We start from the raw sequence: 18,670 nt of genomic DNA, 5'->3' as shown, positions 1-18,670 counted from the left end.
TATTGAGTAATAGACAAAGAAATTTCAAAGCAATAAACATAGTTCTTATGAATATATTTTTCTGCCTTTCTAAAGGGATTAATTTAAATAAACAGATATTAAAATGAGATGTCTAATAGAAATATTCCATATTTTTACATAGCTACACTAGCTGGACTTATTAAAATGAAGTAATATCTTATTAATAGTAAAACCAAACGTATATGAGTATCTTTTCTTTCATATGATAAGTATTTTAGCCGGCTTGCTGCACGAGCGATTAGTTTTAAAAAAATGATATAGCGAATATAAAAATAATGTATGACAATGCCTAACACTCTATCCGTAGTTCTAAAATATGCTATTTTCAAATATTTTGGGATTTCGCTATTGAATTGAATTTTATGGGCCGTAAGGGCAAAGAACATTATATTTAATAAATAAAGTTAACACACAAAACTTTAATAATAAAAAGACAAAAAAAAAAAAAAAAAAAAAATCTGATGTGTACACCACATGACTTCCTTGTACGGAATATTAAATTATACGCATTTTTTCTTGCATTTCATTTAAACTTATTGGATTGAATTAAATCTACTTCGCCGACAGCGCATAAACCGCAATAGAAAAAATGTATTCTTTAAAATTCACTCTAGTATTTGTTTACCATAGCGACACTCTGGCGCTAAATTCACTTAACAGTATTATATTTCGTTCATATTATAACTCATAATGCACAAAATTTATATCATTTAAAGAATAGAATTATCTAATCGTTGCCACATGTTCCATTCAAATACTATAATAAAGCTAGAATGATGTATAAAAGAAATTAAGCAAACAAAACAAAAAAGAAACAGTTTTTCACAGACGATTGAGTATTTCTCATTCAATTAATTCAGTTCTCACTTCGCGAGAAGGCAAAAATACATAAAATCTCAAAATATCTATATTAAAAATCACGAAGTAAATCTTAAACATTTATTTCCTCGAAAAAATTCCAGAAAGTATTAAGCATGATTTAATTCGCAATAATAAACGAAGGCATTATCTCTGTTGTCGCGAAGCTACGTTTCTCTAGATTGGCGACAAATCCACTACTCTGCTGTTTCAAATGTAAACAAGCAATGGGCGCCATCAAAAAAAATTATTAGGCTTAGCGGCACTTAAACAACTTTAAAATTGTTGATAATTCTAAAATTATTGCATACAAATTTACTAAAGGCATAAAAACCTTGATCGAAAGATAAGAACAACATAATTCAATCATTTCTAAAGCAAAAAGTGTACAATTTACAAACATATAAGAGTAAAGAAACTGAGATCACTGAGCCGGGTAACAGAGTGGATATATATATATAAATATATTTATATACATTTGGTGCGGCCGATTGCAACCAAAATACGAGGTTCACATCTACATGTTATAGCAGTCCTATAGGCAAAATTTCAACGTTCTTGAGGCTACTTGTTTTTGAGTTATACGAGATACGTACGTACGTACATACGTTCGTACGGACGCCACGAAAAATTCTCTTCAGAATTAATCTTAAAGCAGTTTTATAATTTTTTTGAAGGAAACGAGTCTTTTATTCTGTCCTTGCGTACAGATATCACGCAAAAGCATTGTTAAATTGCATTCGATAGCGGTGAAAATGGATATTTTCGTTGAAATATGCTACCTGAAACTTTTCGCAATTACAGTACTTCCTTTTTACTTCGTACAAGGAAGTAAAAACGTTTTGTAAGCCATCTTACTAAAAAAACTTTGATATCATGAACTGAGAAAAGTCTGGAGAAAATAGAAAAATAAGTATAAAAAATCTGAAGGAGTTGAGGTTTTAACGATCGCCCAAAAGGATTTGTTATGTTTTTTCATGCTCTGGCTGAGACCGTAGTCTACCAGATTGCTGTTGCACTCACTCCTGCTAGCTTTATTACTAAGTGCCATTTTCTTTGCACTTACGTCACATACAATTCAACAGCAAACTTGAAAAAAATTTAAAAACAGCATAGCAGTATGTTTAGCATTCCCGATACAGTACTTAGTTACCTCTTAGCATAATTTATATATTTTTTTCAGTCTTTTCTCAGTTCGTCATGTACAGGTCGTCATATACTGTTCATATACAGTCATATACAGTTCATATACAATCATATATACATATATATAATTCATATACAGTTTCTCAGTTCGTCATATACAGTTCATATACAGTCATATACAGTTTCTCAGTTCGTCATATAGTTCGTCATATACAGTTTCTCAGTTCGTCATATACAGTTCATATACAGTCATATACAGTTCATATACAATCATATATACAGTCATATACATATATACAGTTCATATACAGTTTCTCAGTTCGTCATGTACAGTTCATATACAGTCATATACAGTTCATATACAATCATATATACAGTCATATACATATATACAGTTCATATACAGTTTCTCAGTTCGTCATATACAGTTCAGTTTTCTTAGTAAGATGGCTTATAAATTTATTTTACTCTTTTTATTATTAACGTTTTGTGTGTTAACTTTATTTATTAAATATCATGCTCTTTGTATTTGTGCCACATAAAATTCAATTGCATAGCAAAATCACAAAATAGTATTTAAAAACAGCATATCTTTAAAATTTCTGACAGACAGTCGAGAGTGCTGGTGATAAAAAATATCTTATTTTCTACAGTATTGCCAATGTTTGCTTTCAAATCGTTGAATTTGTTAATCAAAAGATTCTTAAAGTTTTAAAAAATATGAAATATCAAATACAAAATTCAAAATTCGGCCTTCAAGGCGCCCGTGTTCGGGTGGAGTATTAAGTTATTCAATATTTGATGGCTCTGGATACCGTCGTTTATTCACAAATGTGAGAAACTTACATACATTTATGCAGGTTCTTCATTATTTAATTTCTTTAAATGTAATACAAGGCGATAATATTTGCTGGCAACAATTTGAAAAGTGACTCAGACTGGTAAAATTAAAATTAATTTAACTTATAACACATTCAACTAATAATTTTTAAGATTTGCAACATCATGGTAATTAATAAACAGAGTTACTAACTCCATATATTATGTACTTGAAACAATTTTACTGAATTATTTTTATTTTAGCAACAAAAAATATACTCGACTAATAATATTTACACACATTTACAAAATTCTGGAAAATAAAAAATGATGCATCTTCCGTCCTATATAATGCATGTACAAAATTTATAGCATAACAGAAAGAAACTAAATAATATTATGTCTGGCACAAAACATTTTACTCCGATATTTCAAGCTATGCCGGGAGGAAGAAAGGCACATAAAATATTTATTATATTAAAAATAATAAATTGTTTTCTTAAGAATCAAGGTCTTAAACACAGTTTCCGGGAAATAATAATTTCGCAAATTCTTCGTTTTGGGATGTTACCGATGTTATAGTCTTCGAAATTCTACTCTCAAGAATTCGTAACTTATTTGTACGCCTGCTAAAAAATAAGCAACAACGAGTAAACATGGAATAAACCAAAAACTATTTAATAGCTATGACTGAAATTGATTCAAGAGGTTGTGTGTAGTTACTAGACAACATAGCAAGCAATAAAGTAACGACAAACAAAAACACATGTATTACGACGATTATATCCCGAAAGATCAAATGGGACGGAACAATATTCTATAACGCCACCGAGCTACTGAGATGGAACAATTAAGACTGGTGCCTTTTTTTAATTTATTTTAAAACCGCACATAGACTTTCTTGGTTTATAAAGTATTTCTCTCGCCTTCTTAGCATGCCTTCGTGGTGTAGTGGTCAGTACACTTGGCGCGTATTCGAAATGTCTGTAGTTCGAGTCGCGGCGAGGGTATTGCTCAGTTTTCTCATCTCCCGCTTCAGAATTACCCAATGTCTTTACAGTGGCACCCAAACTAAAAAAAGTGGTGGATGATAATTCTCCACCACCAGGATTTGGAGATTGGGTCCCCTAATCACCAGTCGCCCTTTAAAAGGGGGATTATATAAGGTATTTCTCCTGCTTTCTTAGCATGCCTTCGTGGTGTAGTGGACAGCACACTCGGTGCCTAATCGAGAGGTCGGTGGTTCGAGTCCCGGTGAGGGTATTGCTCATTTTTCCTCTCTCCTGCTTCGAAATAACCTAATGTATCTACAGGTGACAGGTGACGGAGGACGGGGACGCCTGGTGTTTAACAGGGGTAAGCAGGCATATGTCCCACGCCCTTCACTTGTAAGGATCTTAAGTTTTACTAACGTTTATTTTATTTTAAATCTTTACTATCACTTCTTATTTTCTACTTCCGGCCAGAATTATAAGCGTGAAGGAGTTTATGCAAAGTTGTCTGGCGAACGCCAAGTATTTAAGTGTGGCCTTTTTGCCAAGCAGAAGAGAGGAAGCCGTGAGTTCGAAGCAGGCCGCTTACCTTAGAAGTTACGCAGTTGCTACTTTGCCTTCCAGGCCAGAGGTTTTAATCCTCTTGATAAATTAAACGTATTGTAGTGTTCACAGTCTCTGTGCTACATACGCTTTCTGTTATTATAAGGCCAATCTTATTCTAAAGTTAAATTAGAGTTTAGTTTTATTTTGATATCTTTTAAGTTAGACCCCGAGTGGAGGGTCATTGTATTCCGAAGTACGGAAGTCATTGTATATAAAGAAAAAATAAAGGGTTTTGTATACCCTTCGTCTGTATCCTGTCTACTTACTACAATTAGTGAACATAGCTTTAGTAAGCTCTCTGTTCTAGTCAGGTCATTGTATGTTTCCGAAGAAGGTTAGAAGAAACATTGAACCTGATAGTGGCGCCCGACGAAGAATAACCATGGCCGAGTTTCAAGAAGAACCTGTGCTGCCTGCAGAAACAGCTCAGAATCCAGAAATGCCAGCTGCCGCCCTGGAAGGATTTGGGTATATTGTCCAGACCATGCGCGCTTCGATGAAACCAGAAGCAACGTTTAATGGAAACTCACAGGTAACCAGTTTTTTTGGAAAAATTGGATGACCACTTCATGCTCTACCCCGTGCACGAGTTTCAAAAAGTTACCTTAGCTACCAGCGCTTTGAGGGGCCAAGCGCTTAACTGGTTCAAATGTATCGGCAGAAGTCTCTTGGGTCAAGCAGGGAGTCCCACCTATACCTACGAAAATTTCAAGACTGCCCTACTAAAAGCCTTCCCTGTTGTAAGGGATCGTGCGAAATTAGAAACAGAACTTTTCAGTATATATCAACAAAGAATGGAAAACATCTCGAGTTTTATTTTAAGAAAAATTCACGTTTTCAAGCTCTTGTATGGAAACCGTCCGGATCCTGAAATAATTCAAGTGATTTTGCCGAGGTTACTACCCCAAGTGCAAGACTTTATTGAATTGAGAAATCCGACTACACTGGAAAAATTATTTGAGCTAGCAATCCAGTTTGAAAGTAGAAGAACGGCGGACGTCGAAAGAAGACGCCAATATCAACAGCGAAACCAATTTGGTACGCCAAGACTACAGCAAACTCAAGCACATGGCTACGGAGAAAAAGCGAATCAGTGGGCAAGGAAACCCGAGCATTCAAAAACAGCCGGCGAACGTCGACAGTTCAATAGCAACCCAGGAAAAAAGTCTCAAGGCCAGTGGAGAAAGAAGGAAAGCACCGAAAGGAAAAATAATTTAAACTAAAACGGATTTCTGCTGACGAGAGGGTGCGGAAATCCGAAGGCCACGAAAACCCCTCTTCCTACAAGTTAAATACAGTAATGGTGAAAAATTTAACTCTTCCGAAGATTGAAGTCTTGGTAAATAATATCCCGGCCACCGCACTCCTGGATACCGGCGCGCAGTGTTCCTGTGTGGCAGAAGTCTTTTTTAGAAAGTATTTTCGCAAATACCGCATATATAATGCGGATAATACAACAGTATTAGCGGCGCAAGGAGAACAATGTAAGTGCGTAGGTAAAGTACCTTTGTACATCCGTATCAAGGACGAACAAGTAAAGGTGATGTTTTTTATAGTAAAGAATTTGCAAGCACACTTAATACTAGGAATAGACTTTCTTTCAGACGCACAAGCTACACTGGATTTTAATGAAGCGTCTCTTAAGCTGACGATGAAACCAGTGCGTGTAGAAAAGGTTGAACCGCCAAGGTTAAATCTCGACCACCTGCCTAATGACGAGCAAGATAGAATCCGACAAGTGGTAAGTGAATTTGCTTCCTTATTTAGTGATTTTCCAGGATTTACCCAGGTTACTAACCATAGTATTGACACCGGAGATGCATTGCCGGTTCGTCAAAAACCATACCGGTATGATAAGAATAAGGAAAAAATTATAGAATGGCATATTACCGATATGCTACGTAAAAAGATCGTAACGCCTATCTCAAGTAGTTATGCTAGTCCGGTGGTTTTATGTAAGAAAAATAATGATTATCCTTTGGAGCATCCAAAAAGGTGGAGATTCGCTATTGATTACCGTAAATTAAATTCCATAACGAAATATCCGGTATATCCGTTACCGATTATAGAAGAAATTTTAAGGAACATAAAATCAACCAAATTTATGACAACTTTAGACTTAACGAATGGTTATTTTCAAATAGGGATCAGGCCTGAGGACGTGCCTAAGACTGCTTTTATAACCAAGTCTGGCACTTATGCATTTTTGCGAATGCCGTTTGGCCTTTCAGGCGCCCCAGCAACATTTCAGCGATGCATGGACATTGTGTTAAGACCTCTTCTCGGAAAGTCCACATTTATCTATTTAGACGATATCATTATTACTAGTGATAATCTAGACCAACATGTACAGGATTTAAGACAGGTGTTTTCTTTATTAAATGAGGCCGGTCAAAAAGTTAATGTCGAAAAATGCAAATTTGCAGCCCCTGAATTAAAATATTTAGGTTACAAAATATCTCAAAAAGGGATCGAGACAGATGAATCAAAAATAATCGCTGTACAAAAGTATCCGACTCCAAACACGGCAAAGAAGCTCTCTTCTTTTCTAGGACTTTGTTCATATTATAGGTCCTTTATAAAAGATTTTGCGGCTATCGCTGAGCCATTGTTAAAATTAAAAAGGAAAAAGGCAAGATTCTCGTGGACGGCCGAAGCCAATAGTGCTTTCGAAAAATTAAAACAAGCATTAACGCAAGCCCCTGTGTTGAAATTTCCTGAAAAGGATGAAAATTTAGAAATTTCAGCGGATGCTTCGGATTATGCGGTAGGAGCGGTACTTTCGCAAAATCAGCAGCCAGTAGCATTTTTTAGCCGAACTTTAAATCAAACACAAAGAAACTATTCCGCGACCGAGAGAGAGGCACTTGCAGTTCTGTTAGCAGTGCAAAAGTTCCGAGTCTATTTTGGAAAGGCGCCGATAACAGTATATTCTGATCATGCGGCGGTAACTAGATTGTACTCTGGAAAAAATTTATCCCCAAGGTTAATAAGATGGGCACTCAAGCTGCAAGAATATAATCTGGTAATCAAGCATACCCCCGGAAAGGAAAATATCGTAGCAGATGCCCTATCACGAATTAAATTAGACGAAGAGGATAATACCGTAAAAGTTGCAATGCTGACAGCGTGTACAATAAATTCCCGAGAAACTGTAATAACCGAACTGGGTAAGGATCCTGAGTTTGGAAGTATTTATGAGTATTTGAAGGATCCTGAAAATTTTAGCCACCAAGATATTGTGGCGATAAGAAATAGGGCGGCCCATTACGAACTAATAGATGGTCTATTATTTTATACAAAAACTACGAATTCCAACAACGAATTTCGACCTGTTATCCCAGCTAGTCTTAGATTAAATATCCTGCAAGAGCTCCATGACAGCCCTTTAGCTTCTCATGCTGGTATTCGAAAAACTACTCAACGCGTACGCGAGGCAGTCTACTTTCCTGAACTGCAAAAGTTAACAAGGGCGTATGTCCAGTCCTGCCCAACATGTCAAGCCGTTAATTATATTAATTTCCGCCCGGCCGGGTTTCTAAATAGTATTAAATCCGAATTTCCAACTAAAATAATCGGCATCGATTTATTGGGCCCTTTCCCAAAAAGTCAGTTAAACAAAAGTCGCTATCTCCTTGTTATAGTTGATCATTTTAGTAAATGGACCGAAATTGTTCCCTTAAAACGAGCCTCCGCGAAATTAGTTACCGATTCTATTTTAAATAAATATATTTTAAAATACGGGGCGCCCCTAAAAGTTATATCGGATAATGGTCCTCAATTTGTAAGTAATATATTTGAAGACATGTGCCAAAAACTGGGCATACGTCATTTAAAAATGGTCCCGTATCGGCCGCAATCAAATATAGCGGAACGGGTCAACAGAAATATAGTGAAAATTATCCGTAGTTATGTTAAAAATTTTCATAAAAGCTGGGATAACTATGTCAATGAATTTGCTTTCGCCCTTAGGACCGCAAAACATCATACAACGGGCAAAACTCCTGCTGAGTTATTTCTAGGCAGAAAGGTTATAACACCGTTAGATAAACTATTTTATGTGCAACAAAGAGCCCTAGAATTTAAAATGGGTGATATAGAAAAACTAATAAAAGAAGCAAAAAAGAATACGGAAGTAGCACAAAGAAAACAAAAATTGTATTATGACTTGAAACGACGGGGAGTAACTTATAAAGTAGGGGATGAAGTACTAAAAATTAAGCATTCACTTTCTTCAGCACCAGAAGATAAAACTGCCAAATTTTTTCCACGCTTTGAAGGACCATATGTTATAGAAAAAATAACTCACGCTGTTGTAGTGTTAAAGGCAAGAAATGGTGAAACCTGTTCCGCAAACATTGACCAGATAAAACCATTCTATGACCGTAATAAAATGCAAATCTTTTCAGATCTTTTGCAGGATCCGGTACGGCAGACACCGCAGGTACAAGTTCCAGAGGTGGGAAAACGACAAGTACAAGGGCAAGCCAATGAGAGACAGAAGCAAGTGAAAAGAAAATTGCCCCGCGGAAAAATTGAAGGTACAAAGCAAAAGAAGCCGTTCCACCGTCCAAAAAACAGAGTTCACGAACACCCCCAGAATGAAGAAGGGAGAAGGACGACGTATGTGGAAAAGACCGGGAGAAAGGACGGCAACTATAACCCGGCTGTGAAACGGAAGATTGACTCATCCGACAGAACTCTCCGCAGCAAAAGTCGCCGAACTGCGGAAGGGCCATCAGCGGCGGAGGAAAAAGTACAAGAAAAATTTGAACGGCCAACAACGAGGTCCAAGCAGGATCACGACAGAAGTTTCCCGGTTCCACCAAGACCAGCTGCCTTCAAACGGCCAAGACCACAAGCAGAGGACAGAAGGAAGATGTTCAAGGGTGGCCGTAGTGGTGAAAAACGGAAGCTTCCAGAGGAAAGCACTGAAGGGCGAGCCCGTACAAGAAGGAGGATCAACCAAGCTACGGTCTGCAGCACCTTTAAAGACTGGGCCCAGAAAAGGATGTCTGAATATTACAAAGATAAGTAAAATTTTATGTTACTTTACAAACTTAAGTTAATCTTTCATTCTTACTGCAAGTGGCAGATTTCAAGAAGTTTTACCTCATGCGAGGTCTACCTTTATCGCCAAAAGGGCGAGAAATGAGTTGTGACCGATTTTCTTATTATGTTTTTCAATTACTCGCGCGTAAAACTAAAGTTGATGTATAATAGCGTTGTATAAAGACTTAAATATTGTAAAAAGTTATTGTATAAATTTTATTTAAAACATTCTAACAAGAAAGAAGTTTTAGTCTGAAAGACTTTTTGAAATGTAGTATTATTTCAATGTAGAAAGAATTGGCACTTGCTTTGAAAAGAATAGAAGTTAACAATGTACTACTAATGTATGTTTTCAAATGTGTAAAATTAACGGCATCTTGATATGTTCTTGTATACATGTGAACTGTTATTTTGAATGTTTAGAAATAACGTGATATGGTAAAAGTGAAAGTAATGTTAAAAAATTTGTTATTCGTGTGACTGTAAAGATTAAATCATGGTGAATATGTGTTAAAGGTTGAATGATGTAGTTAGGCTCTCTGACGCTACACTTTAGAGTTAGCCACTTTCAGAATAGTACCTCAGGGTCTAGAGTTGAAATTAGGGTGTGTTAAGAGGTCTCGTATGTTGAATTTTAACACGTTAGTGTTTTGATTGTAGGAGGAAGTGTTGAACACATAGACAGAAACACATTCGTGTTTGGTGTTTTTACAACACATGTCAGAGAGCACGGGGAGAGATAATTAAAATAGTCATGAATGAAATAAGAATGTTAAGAAAAGTATATTCTATATGTTATTTGCAATGTCATTCTGTAACATTTCATTAAACTAGTTTTCCTTCCAGATCTCTGGAAGGAACCAGAATTGAATAAAGCTCCTGTTTTGATGCAGTACAGATGAAAAAGAAAAAAGATTGTTGTATATTCCGGGAGCTGCTATTGTAACAAATTTCTTTCTTTTAAAATTTTCTAGTTTCTAGCTAAGTTATGATTGTAAAAGTTTGGCCTCGCGTTAGTTTCTAGAGCTAAAAGTTTTCAACAAGGTCGTTTTAGACCTCAGTTTCAAACTAATTAACTCTGGCGGGAAATATGTAAGGATCTTAAGTTTTACTAACGTTTATTTTATTTTAAATCTTTACTATCACTTCTTATTTTCTACTTCCGGCCAGAATTATAAGCGTGAAGGAGTTTATGCAAAGTTGTCTGGCGAACGCCAAGTATTTAAGTGTGGCCTTTTTGCCAAGCAGAAGAGAGGAAGCCGTGAGTTCGAAGCAGGCCGCTTACCTTAGAAGTTACGCAGTTGCTACTTTGCCTTCCAGGCCAGAGGTTTTAATCCTCTTGATAAATTAAACGTATTGTAGTGTTCACAGTCTCTGTGCTACATACGCTTTCTGTTATTATAAGGCCAATCTTATTCTAAAGTTAAATTAGAGTTTAGTTTTATTTTGATATCTTTTAAGTTAGACCCCGAGTGGAGGGTCATTGTATTCCGAAGTACGGAAGTCATTGTATATAAAGAAAAAATAAAGGGTTTTGTATACCCTTCGTCTGTATCCTGTCTACTTACTACAATTAGTGAACATAGCTTTAGTAAGCTCTCTGTTCTAGTCAGGTCATTGTATGTTTCCGAAGAAGGTTAGAAGAAACATTGAACCTGATACACTAACCAGATGCAACAACTCCCTGGAGCCGCACAAGGCCGCACATACAAAGTGCAATAATAAACACATATTATGCTGTACTCATATGCACAATTGATACCAGACGCAGTACACAGATACATGGGATGCAGTACGTAGGACACAGGATGCAATGCAATATGCAGCGGAAATGTATCTACAGGTTAATTAAAAGTAACATGACAGCATTATTACAGAAGGAGAAATCAACAGCTTTACCGACGCGTGATGCGTCTTACTCGCTTGGCACTTTTCGGACCAAAGTCCCGTTTTCTTTTGTCTTACCAGATCAATAACGGATATACTGTCAAGAGAGGTGTCCTTAACGAGTCTACCTTGATCACTTCACCGGCTCACGGCGGACACTGCTGTTGGTTTCCAAGAGAAACATGAAGTTCTCTAATAAAACATATTGTTTGTTACAGTGAAATAAAAACATCACGCTAATAACGGGTATGATACCCTCTAGATGAAATGCATGTTTGACAACGGCGAGGCAAACTGACAATAATATCGTTGACTGTTGTGGCAGTAGCGCCTATTCCTATATCAATGCATGTCGGAGCTCGTGGAGGGTGCCTGGTGGCACCCTCCACGGATAACGATCTGTTATCCGTCGTTTCCCAACACACATGCCATATGGGATTCAGGTCCGGTGATCCAGCAGGCCACGGCAGATATGGAACGGCTTCACTCTCCAGATAACTACTCACAACTCGAACTCCATGCGGGCGGGCGTTATCGTCCATAAATATCTCGTTGGTATCCATTGCAGCGATCGAAGGACGCACAAGAAGGAATGGAATTTCGTCGCGATATCGGACGTCTGTGGCGAAACCACCAGAAATCACCTAGTAGAGGTTGGTGCGGCCGTTTGATGCTATCCCAGCTCATAGATTCTCCACCTCTGTAATTGTCTCTTTCGACGATATTTGGGGCCTGATGGCGCATTCCCGGCTCTCGCCATAACATTGTCCTTCGGGAATCGTTCTGGATGTTAAATCGAGACTCATCTGTAAAACGTATGTGGCCACAATGCTGTGGTGTCAGATTGCGATGTTCAGGTGTGCAACTCAACCGCACTCTAACATGCGACGGGGATAAAGGAACACAAACCGCAGGTCGTGTTTCTTTATCCATAAGTCGTGCATACTTCTGGGGTACAGCCCACCTTCGACGCTACATAGTTTCGAGAGATATGGGCCGTTTTGCATCAGCAAAGTGATGCGACGCCAGCTGTCGAGCTGTTAGTCATCTACTGCGTTTTGCACATAGCAACAAGAAGAGATAGTCTGTTATTGTAACCCTCCGGCGTCCAGAACAACGTCTTCTACATGGGTTTTGATCGCTTTGGTAACGATTCCAGAGCCTTTTCATGACACTACGACGCACAATCAGCTCTCTCGAAACAGCAGATTGTCCTGCATCAGCTTGCGAGACCCGAGACAGCCCCCTAAGGCATTTCATCGGGAAAAAAAAACGTTTTTGGCTATTTCGGATTACACGGAACTATCGCTGCTTACAAACTGACGCACAGGCCTTGCATGTCCCTTTATAAAGCGTTGTCGCATGACTGTGGGTTTGCGTTTTATGTTAATTTTTGTTGCTACTGATAGTCTCCAATGCAACATCTACCCTTATATGTAAATTATATGTTTTAAGTACCCTCTATACGTTCGTACTTTTTCTTTTAGCGTTTGTTGCTTATTTTTTTAGCACGAGTGTACTAATCTTGTAAACTAATGTAAATAGAAAAACGATATTATAGTATTAGAGTTAGTGAATGAGTACGCCACTGAAATTAGGTGAACCAAATAAATTCGTATACGATCCCAGCAGGGAAATCTGTTATCTGTCGAAACGCGGACAAATCAATAATAATAATAATCTGGTAATATATAAACGATCCCAGAATTTTGTGCAGCATAATTACTGTTTGCGAATTCTACAGCACAAAAATTATGTCGGAAGATAAATCGTGTGATGCCTATTATATTAGGCTACGTACTAGTGTTTCAACAGAATCCATTGCAAAATATAAGTAAATTCAGCTAAAAATTATAGTGTTAGAATTCAAAAAGAATTTTTTATTCCATTATTGTTTATTTTGAGAAAATATTTTTTAAATTCTTCACTCGCTGAGCCGGATCCAAGCACAGACGACACACGCAGCAGCCTAGAGTGCTGATATTCTTTGTCGTTTGGCTTCCCTGCTCCGAGAACTTAATCCCACTGCAGGTCTACTCCCCCTTTGGGCACGTCGTGGAGGTTCAACCTCCACTATTACCCTCCAGAAGAGCCGCGCACCACCTGGAGACGGGCCCCAGGCAGCACCGGTCGTCAAATGCTCCTACCAGTCGCTCGGGCGAGCCCGTCGCAGCGGGACATTACCCAGCGACCCCGGGGGAAATATTCCCCGGGTTACTAGCACCTCACCGCGCTAGGACATGCCAGACTCCGAGGCCGGCCAATAAGTGACCTTTCCCAGAGCCTTCAGAACCACCAAGTTCATACATTTTATACCCCCGTGGCCGAGACTGCCTAGGTACAGATCCTAGCCAGTAGCTTCGCAGAGTTCTCTACGTCGACCCCCGGGGGGGGGGGGAGTGCTGATATTCAGAAGACGCCAACTGAGTTGTTCTCGCAAAGGTCAACTAAATAAATGTATATTTTGTTTTCAGTTATTAGAATGTTTATACGGGCCTTCAATTGTACTGATAGTTTAGGATGGCAAAAATTCTGAAACTGCAAATGGCTGGGAGCTCAACCCCGTTATGTTTTTAACGTGGCAAATAATGTATATTACTATTAATAACATTAATATCAACAGTTAAATTTCAGATATTTTACAATTTAATACACTACTGGCCACCCAAATTGCAACAACAAGAAAGACAAGAGATATCACAACAAAATTTGTTTAGTAGATAGCATGTTGACCAAGTATCAAATGATTAAATTTATAGACTTCTGTGAAGTGTGGTTTCTTCCAGAATCAGTAGCCAGAGTAGCCGCCATTGTTGGAGATCACCGCTGCAACACGCCTCGGCATTAATTCAAAGAGACTTTGGATAGGTTTTTGGGGTACAGCAAACCAAGCAGCTTCCACCACATCGCCAAAGTTGATATGGTGTGGCAGCTTGGGATGTAATCTGGGTCAATCGTTCAGCAACCACGGACCACATGTTTTCTATCGGCGAAAGATCCGGAGAGCGAGCCGGCGAGGAAAGCAATTCAATCTGGCGATTGACGAAGAACCCCTGTACAATGCGTGCCACTTGTGGTCACGCATTATCCAGTTGAAATATGGCTGTGGGCTTTCACATCCTTCTTTCATCGCACCATTGGCGGCGGAGACGTCTGTGGTTCTGCGTCAAGAGTAGACGAAGCAATGGACGTCTTGCGGACAGACCACTCTACTGTAAACGGCGTCGAATGGTACGCGCAGACACTGGATGATGCGTTACAGACTGAATGTGCTGTGCTATGGGTCGTGACGTGAATGAGCGATCCGTCACTGCCATGCGCACAATGTTCCTGTCATCACGTGAAGTGGTGCCCTGAGGTGGATGCAAACGAGCTCGTCGGTCCGTCGTACCCTCCTGCATCCAACGGTCACATATCCGCATTACAGTTGTTTGGTTTCGTTCAACACGACTACCGATTTCCCTGAAAGTTAATCCACACTCTCGGTAGGCCACTATACTTCCCTTCCTCTGTCGAGCTCGGATACTTGATCAAACAATGATCGCTGTTTACTACGAGGCATAATTGGTCGTTTTTTTTGAAAAAACCAGAATAAAAACACAATTGCCGAACTTGAAATCGTCGAAAACCCCAAGCCTTAAATAGCGCTTTGAAGTGGGGCCACAGACGCGCGTAAAGATGTGCGTCTGCGCTGAAATTCTAATCATTTGCATATCTCACCTCCACTAATGCATGTTGTAAATTTCATGTTATTTGCATGCTTCCTTCAGGGTGTTGCATTTACGGGGCCAGCAGTGTAGTTATATACCATTAATATCAACCATTAAATTGTAGACTACCTGAAATGTATACTTAGAAGACTTCTTAACTAGTTAACATCTGAAATAATATTACGGTTACATTTTTGTTATTCTACTCATTAATGACATGATTCTGCATATGACTCTTTTTTCGAAATGATGCAAATCTAAAATTAAATTTTCGTGTAGCAGTTAATGAAAAACTAGTCACGTGCAGGAATCCGTGGAATTCAAACACCTGTTGTTGAAAGATCAAATGCACTATAAGTCACAGGAGTATTATTCTGTACAAATGCTGATCAATTTAGTTTTGGTTTGGTTTATTTGATTATGACAAAGCAATCAAGGGATAAGGGGCTAAGAGGGGAGATGCCTACCTGGCTAATGGGAGGGATGCAGTCTTGGGGGACTATCTGTGTCTGGCTCGTATACATGTTATACATGGGGAAAACCCCCATGCAGCCAGCCCATTCGCTGGGATTCAAACCCGGACCGACGTTCAGTGACGTCACTGCTCGGCCGCTGGTGGGCACGGCCCAGTTTAAAATATGTCTCAAAGTTATTAGTGCCGCATTTCAAGGGTCACGCATTTTTCCGTCAGATTTTGGAAATAAGACTTAATAAGCCAAGAGTGTTAGTACCAGCTATGTAGTAGGTAAATCTACCTTATTTTGTGGTAGATTCTTACCTTATTTTTGTATATTGTACGCTTGTATTTTAATAAAGTATACAGAAACCTAAGCTACTATGCTAAAAGAAGCTGAGCAATAAAAAATTAAAAGTATGTATTTACATATGTCTTTATTGGAAAGATCAGTACAAACATATGAAACAGGTGAAGTATCACACAAGAACAATGATATATAATAAAAAAGACCAAACATATAAAGTAAGAGTCAGAATAAATGAACATGGAAACAACAAAGGTAAAAAGTTAAAAATTTAAACAACAAGGAAATGAACATAAGAGATGTAGTCTTTACAAGGAGTTCATGAAAGCTCTGGCATTCCAGTATAGTTTACTCATCTCACCAGGTTTTTGAAACTCTTTATCTAGGTCTGGGCCTATAAGAAGATGCTCTGCATTCGCGATGCCAGAATTGCAAATTTAGCATATACTAGATGGATAAAAATGGCAAAAGTGGCAAAATAAATATTAATTGAAATATATTTTGTAATAATATGTGTTAACTTCATGAGCGCATACTTAATTTCTTGGAACTGTAGTCCACTCGCTTTCCACTGACTATCGCCGTTTGTATCACTGTCACTTTTGGTTGTACATATGCTGTACGTGAATATGTTCACTTCAGATGAATCAAGGTACGAGTAGCTTCTGTGAAACCATTCGCAGCCAGGATTTCTACAGTTCAGATTGCAGATCTACGGTCATTTTCGAATCCATGGACTAAGATTCTTTCCATAAATGTAGATCTTGTTATACGTTGCCTTTCAAGTCACCATTCACACCACCATTTCGAGCTTGCTCTTACTTACGAGCTCATTTCGAACTTGCTGAACGGAAATCTGTCACGGTTACTATATTTCATTCTTTGCAATTTTAGAAACCAGATGTCAGATGCTGAAAATCAAGCCAATGTGGATTTCTAGAATTAAGACAATTTTTTTGTTTAAAAAAATTAAAAAGAAAATGGTTGTCTTATTTTTCAAATGCTCATATGACTTTTATCATCTTCAGTGTGGTACACTTAGACTTACAGTGTTTCCTATGGAATAGAGAAGTTTTGGGTAGCTTTATGCATAACCTACTTATCTGTAACAATTTCTACATAGTACTGTGACACTATCCATCACTTATATCTATACCTTCTTCTGTTGACAAAACCCATTTTTTGTTCTTCGTTGCTGTCTTTATTCATTATCTTGCTTTGTGCTGGAGTCAATTTGGAATAAAAATTCATAATTGGATGTAATTTTATAAACATGTATTTCCCGCTATTTGAACTGCTTATTCACTTTGATAATCAACATTATAATTGCAATAATCTTAACACAAATCTTTCCCAATTCCCCATCACCCGTTACGACAATTGTAGATGCGTAACCTACCAGCGATAGTTGATAATGGAGACACTTCAAAGAGACGTCGCGCCAGAGACGAACCCTTAATTATATTGAATTGTTACAGAATATAGGCACAAGATCCGATTGGATTTGGTCTAATAAAAGCGCTTTTCTCCCAGAGGTTCGGAGCTCTGCTGCATATATATTAGCTCTAGAATTGCCACTGTTATCCGAATAGTAATGTACGATCCAAGGAACCATAACTGATTTGATGAGCCATTGTTGGTTTCCCCTTAACATGGCATGCAGGGCTTAATCTTTGACACAAGCATATGATGATTGGCAGGATCAACCAGGTAACTTCTTTACGTTCGTAGAACGTTCCACCTGGACACAACTCGAATCCGCCAGTGACAGCGCACAACTGGAAATGCCCTCGGAGCCGCTGTCCTACGACGATTCCCTCTTTTAGTTTACGCACACGGAATCTTGCCCATGCTTTCGGTTAGCTGCTCAAAACTCATTACGTCCTTTCCGGTATCAGCACCAACAGGTGAGCCTTCGGGGGCATCGAGAGGCTTTGCCCACCTGAAAATAAATGCTAATTACTTGTAAAGTATCTAAAGTTCTTATTTGAGTAATCATCTTCGTAATGTATGCAACAAAGCGTTTTGTGAATCTGCAAGGAAGCAATTACGATTTCTAATTTTTTTTTTTTTTTGCTTGATGTTGTGTTATATGCACATTTAGTACCTGCGTATAAGAAAAGTATTAAAAGAAAATTTTCTTATAAGGCATATTACATACTATAATTTTCGATTTACTTCATACATTGGTGAAAGTGTTGAGAACAACTTCCTTTTATTCCTTTGCAAAAATTTTCATGCAATTTACGTGTGTTACTTATTTCTGTTTCAGAGATCTGTGTAATTTTATTTTTGAAGTCATTTTATTTAATATGTATTTTTAACATGTAAGGAAACTTAAGATTTATATAACATTTTGGTGTGATGTGGTTATATGCACTTTTAGCATTCTTCGAAAATCACTTGACTGTAAAGAATTTTCTACTTCGTGCATTAACAAACACTCTGAGGGGCTAATCCTTGTGTTACAAATGTTTTTTGTACAACATTACGTTCTCTTTACCATTTCAGGAGAAATGATGCAATTTAATGTGTAATACGCGCTTATCTGTGTGATAAATAACAGGTTTTGTATGACGAAGTAAGACATATCGCGATATTTATATTACAGATCATATGCTCACAGTTACCTATCTGCAGATGAAACAACACCGAGATCAAATGTAAAGATTAAACATATAAGAAATTTAAAATTCCATTTTAAGTAGATTTTTTGTAAAATAGTTATAAATTTTAAGTCTTAAAAATATAGCTTAAAATTATAGCATAAGTTACTACGAACTCTCCATGCATCCATGTGAAGCAACAATCAAAGCCA

This window comes from Stegodyphus dumicola, chromosome 6 (assembly GCF_044657685.1).
Source record: "Stegodyphus dumicola isolate Sdum_Otavi_A_Nest chromosome 6, ASM4465768v1".
NCBI classification, from domain to species: Eukaryota; Metazoa; Arthropoda; class Arachnida; order Araneae; family Eresidae; genus Stegodyphus; species Stegodyphus dumicola.
The sequence above is the reverse complement of the archived record's forward strand: the minus strand, read 5'-3'. Positions refer to the sequence as shown.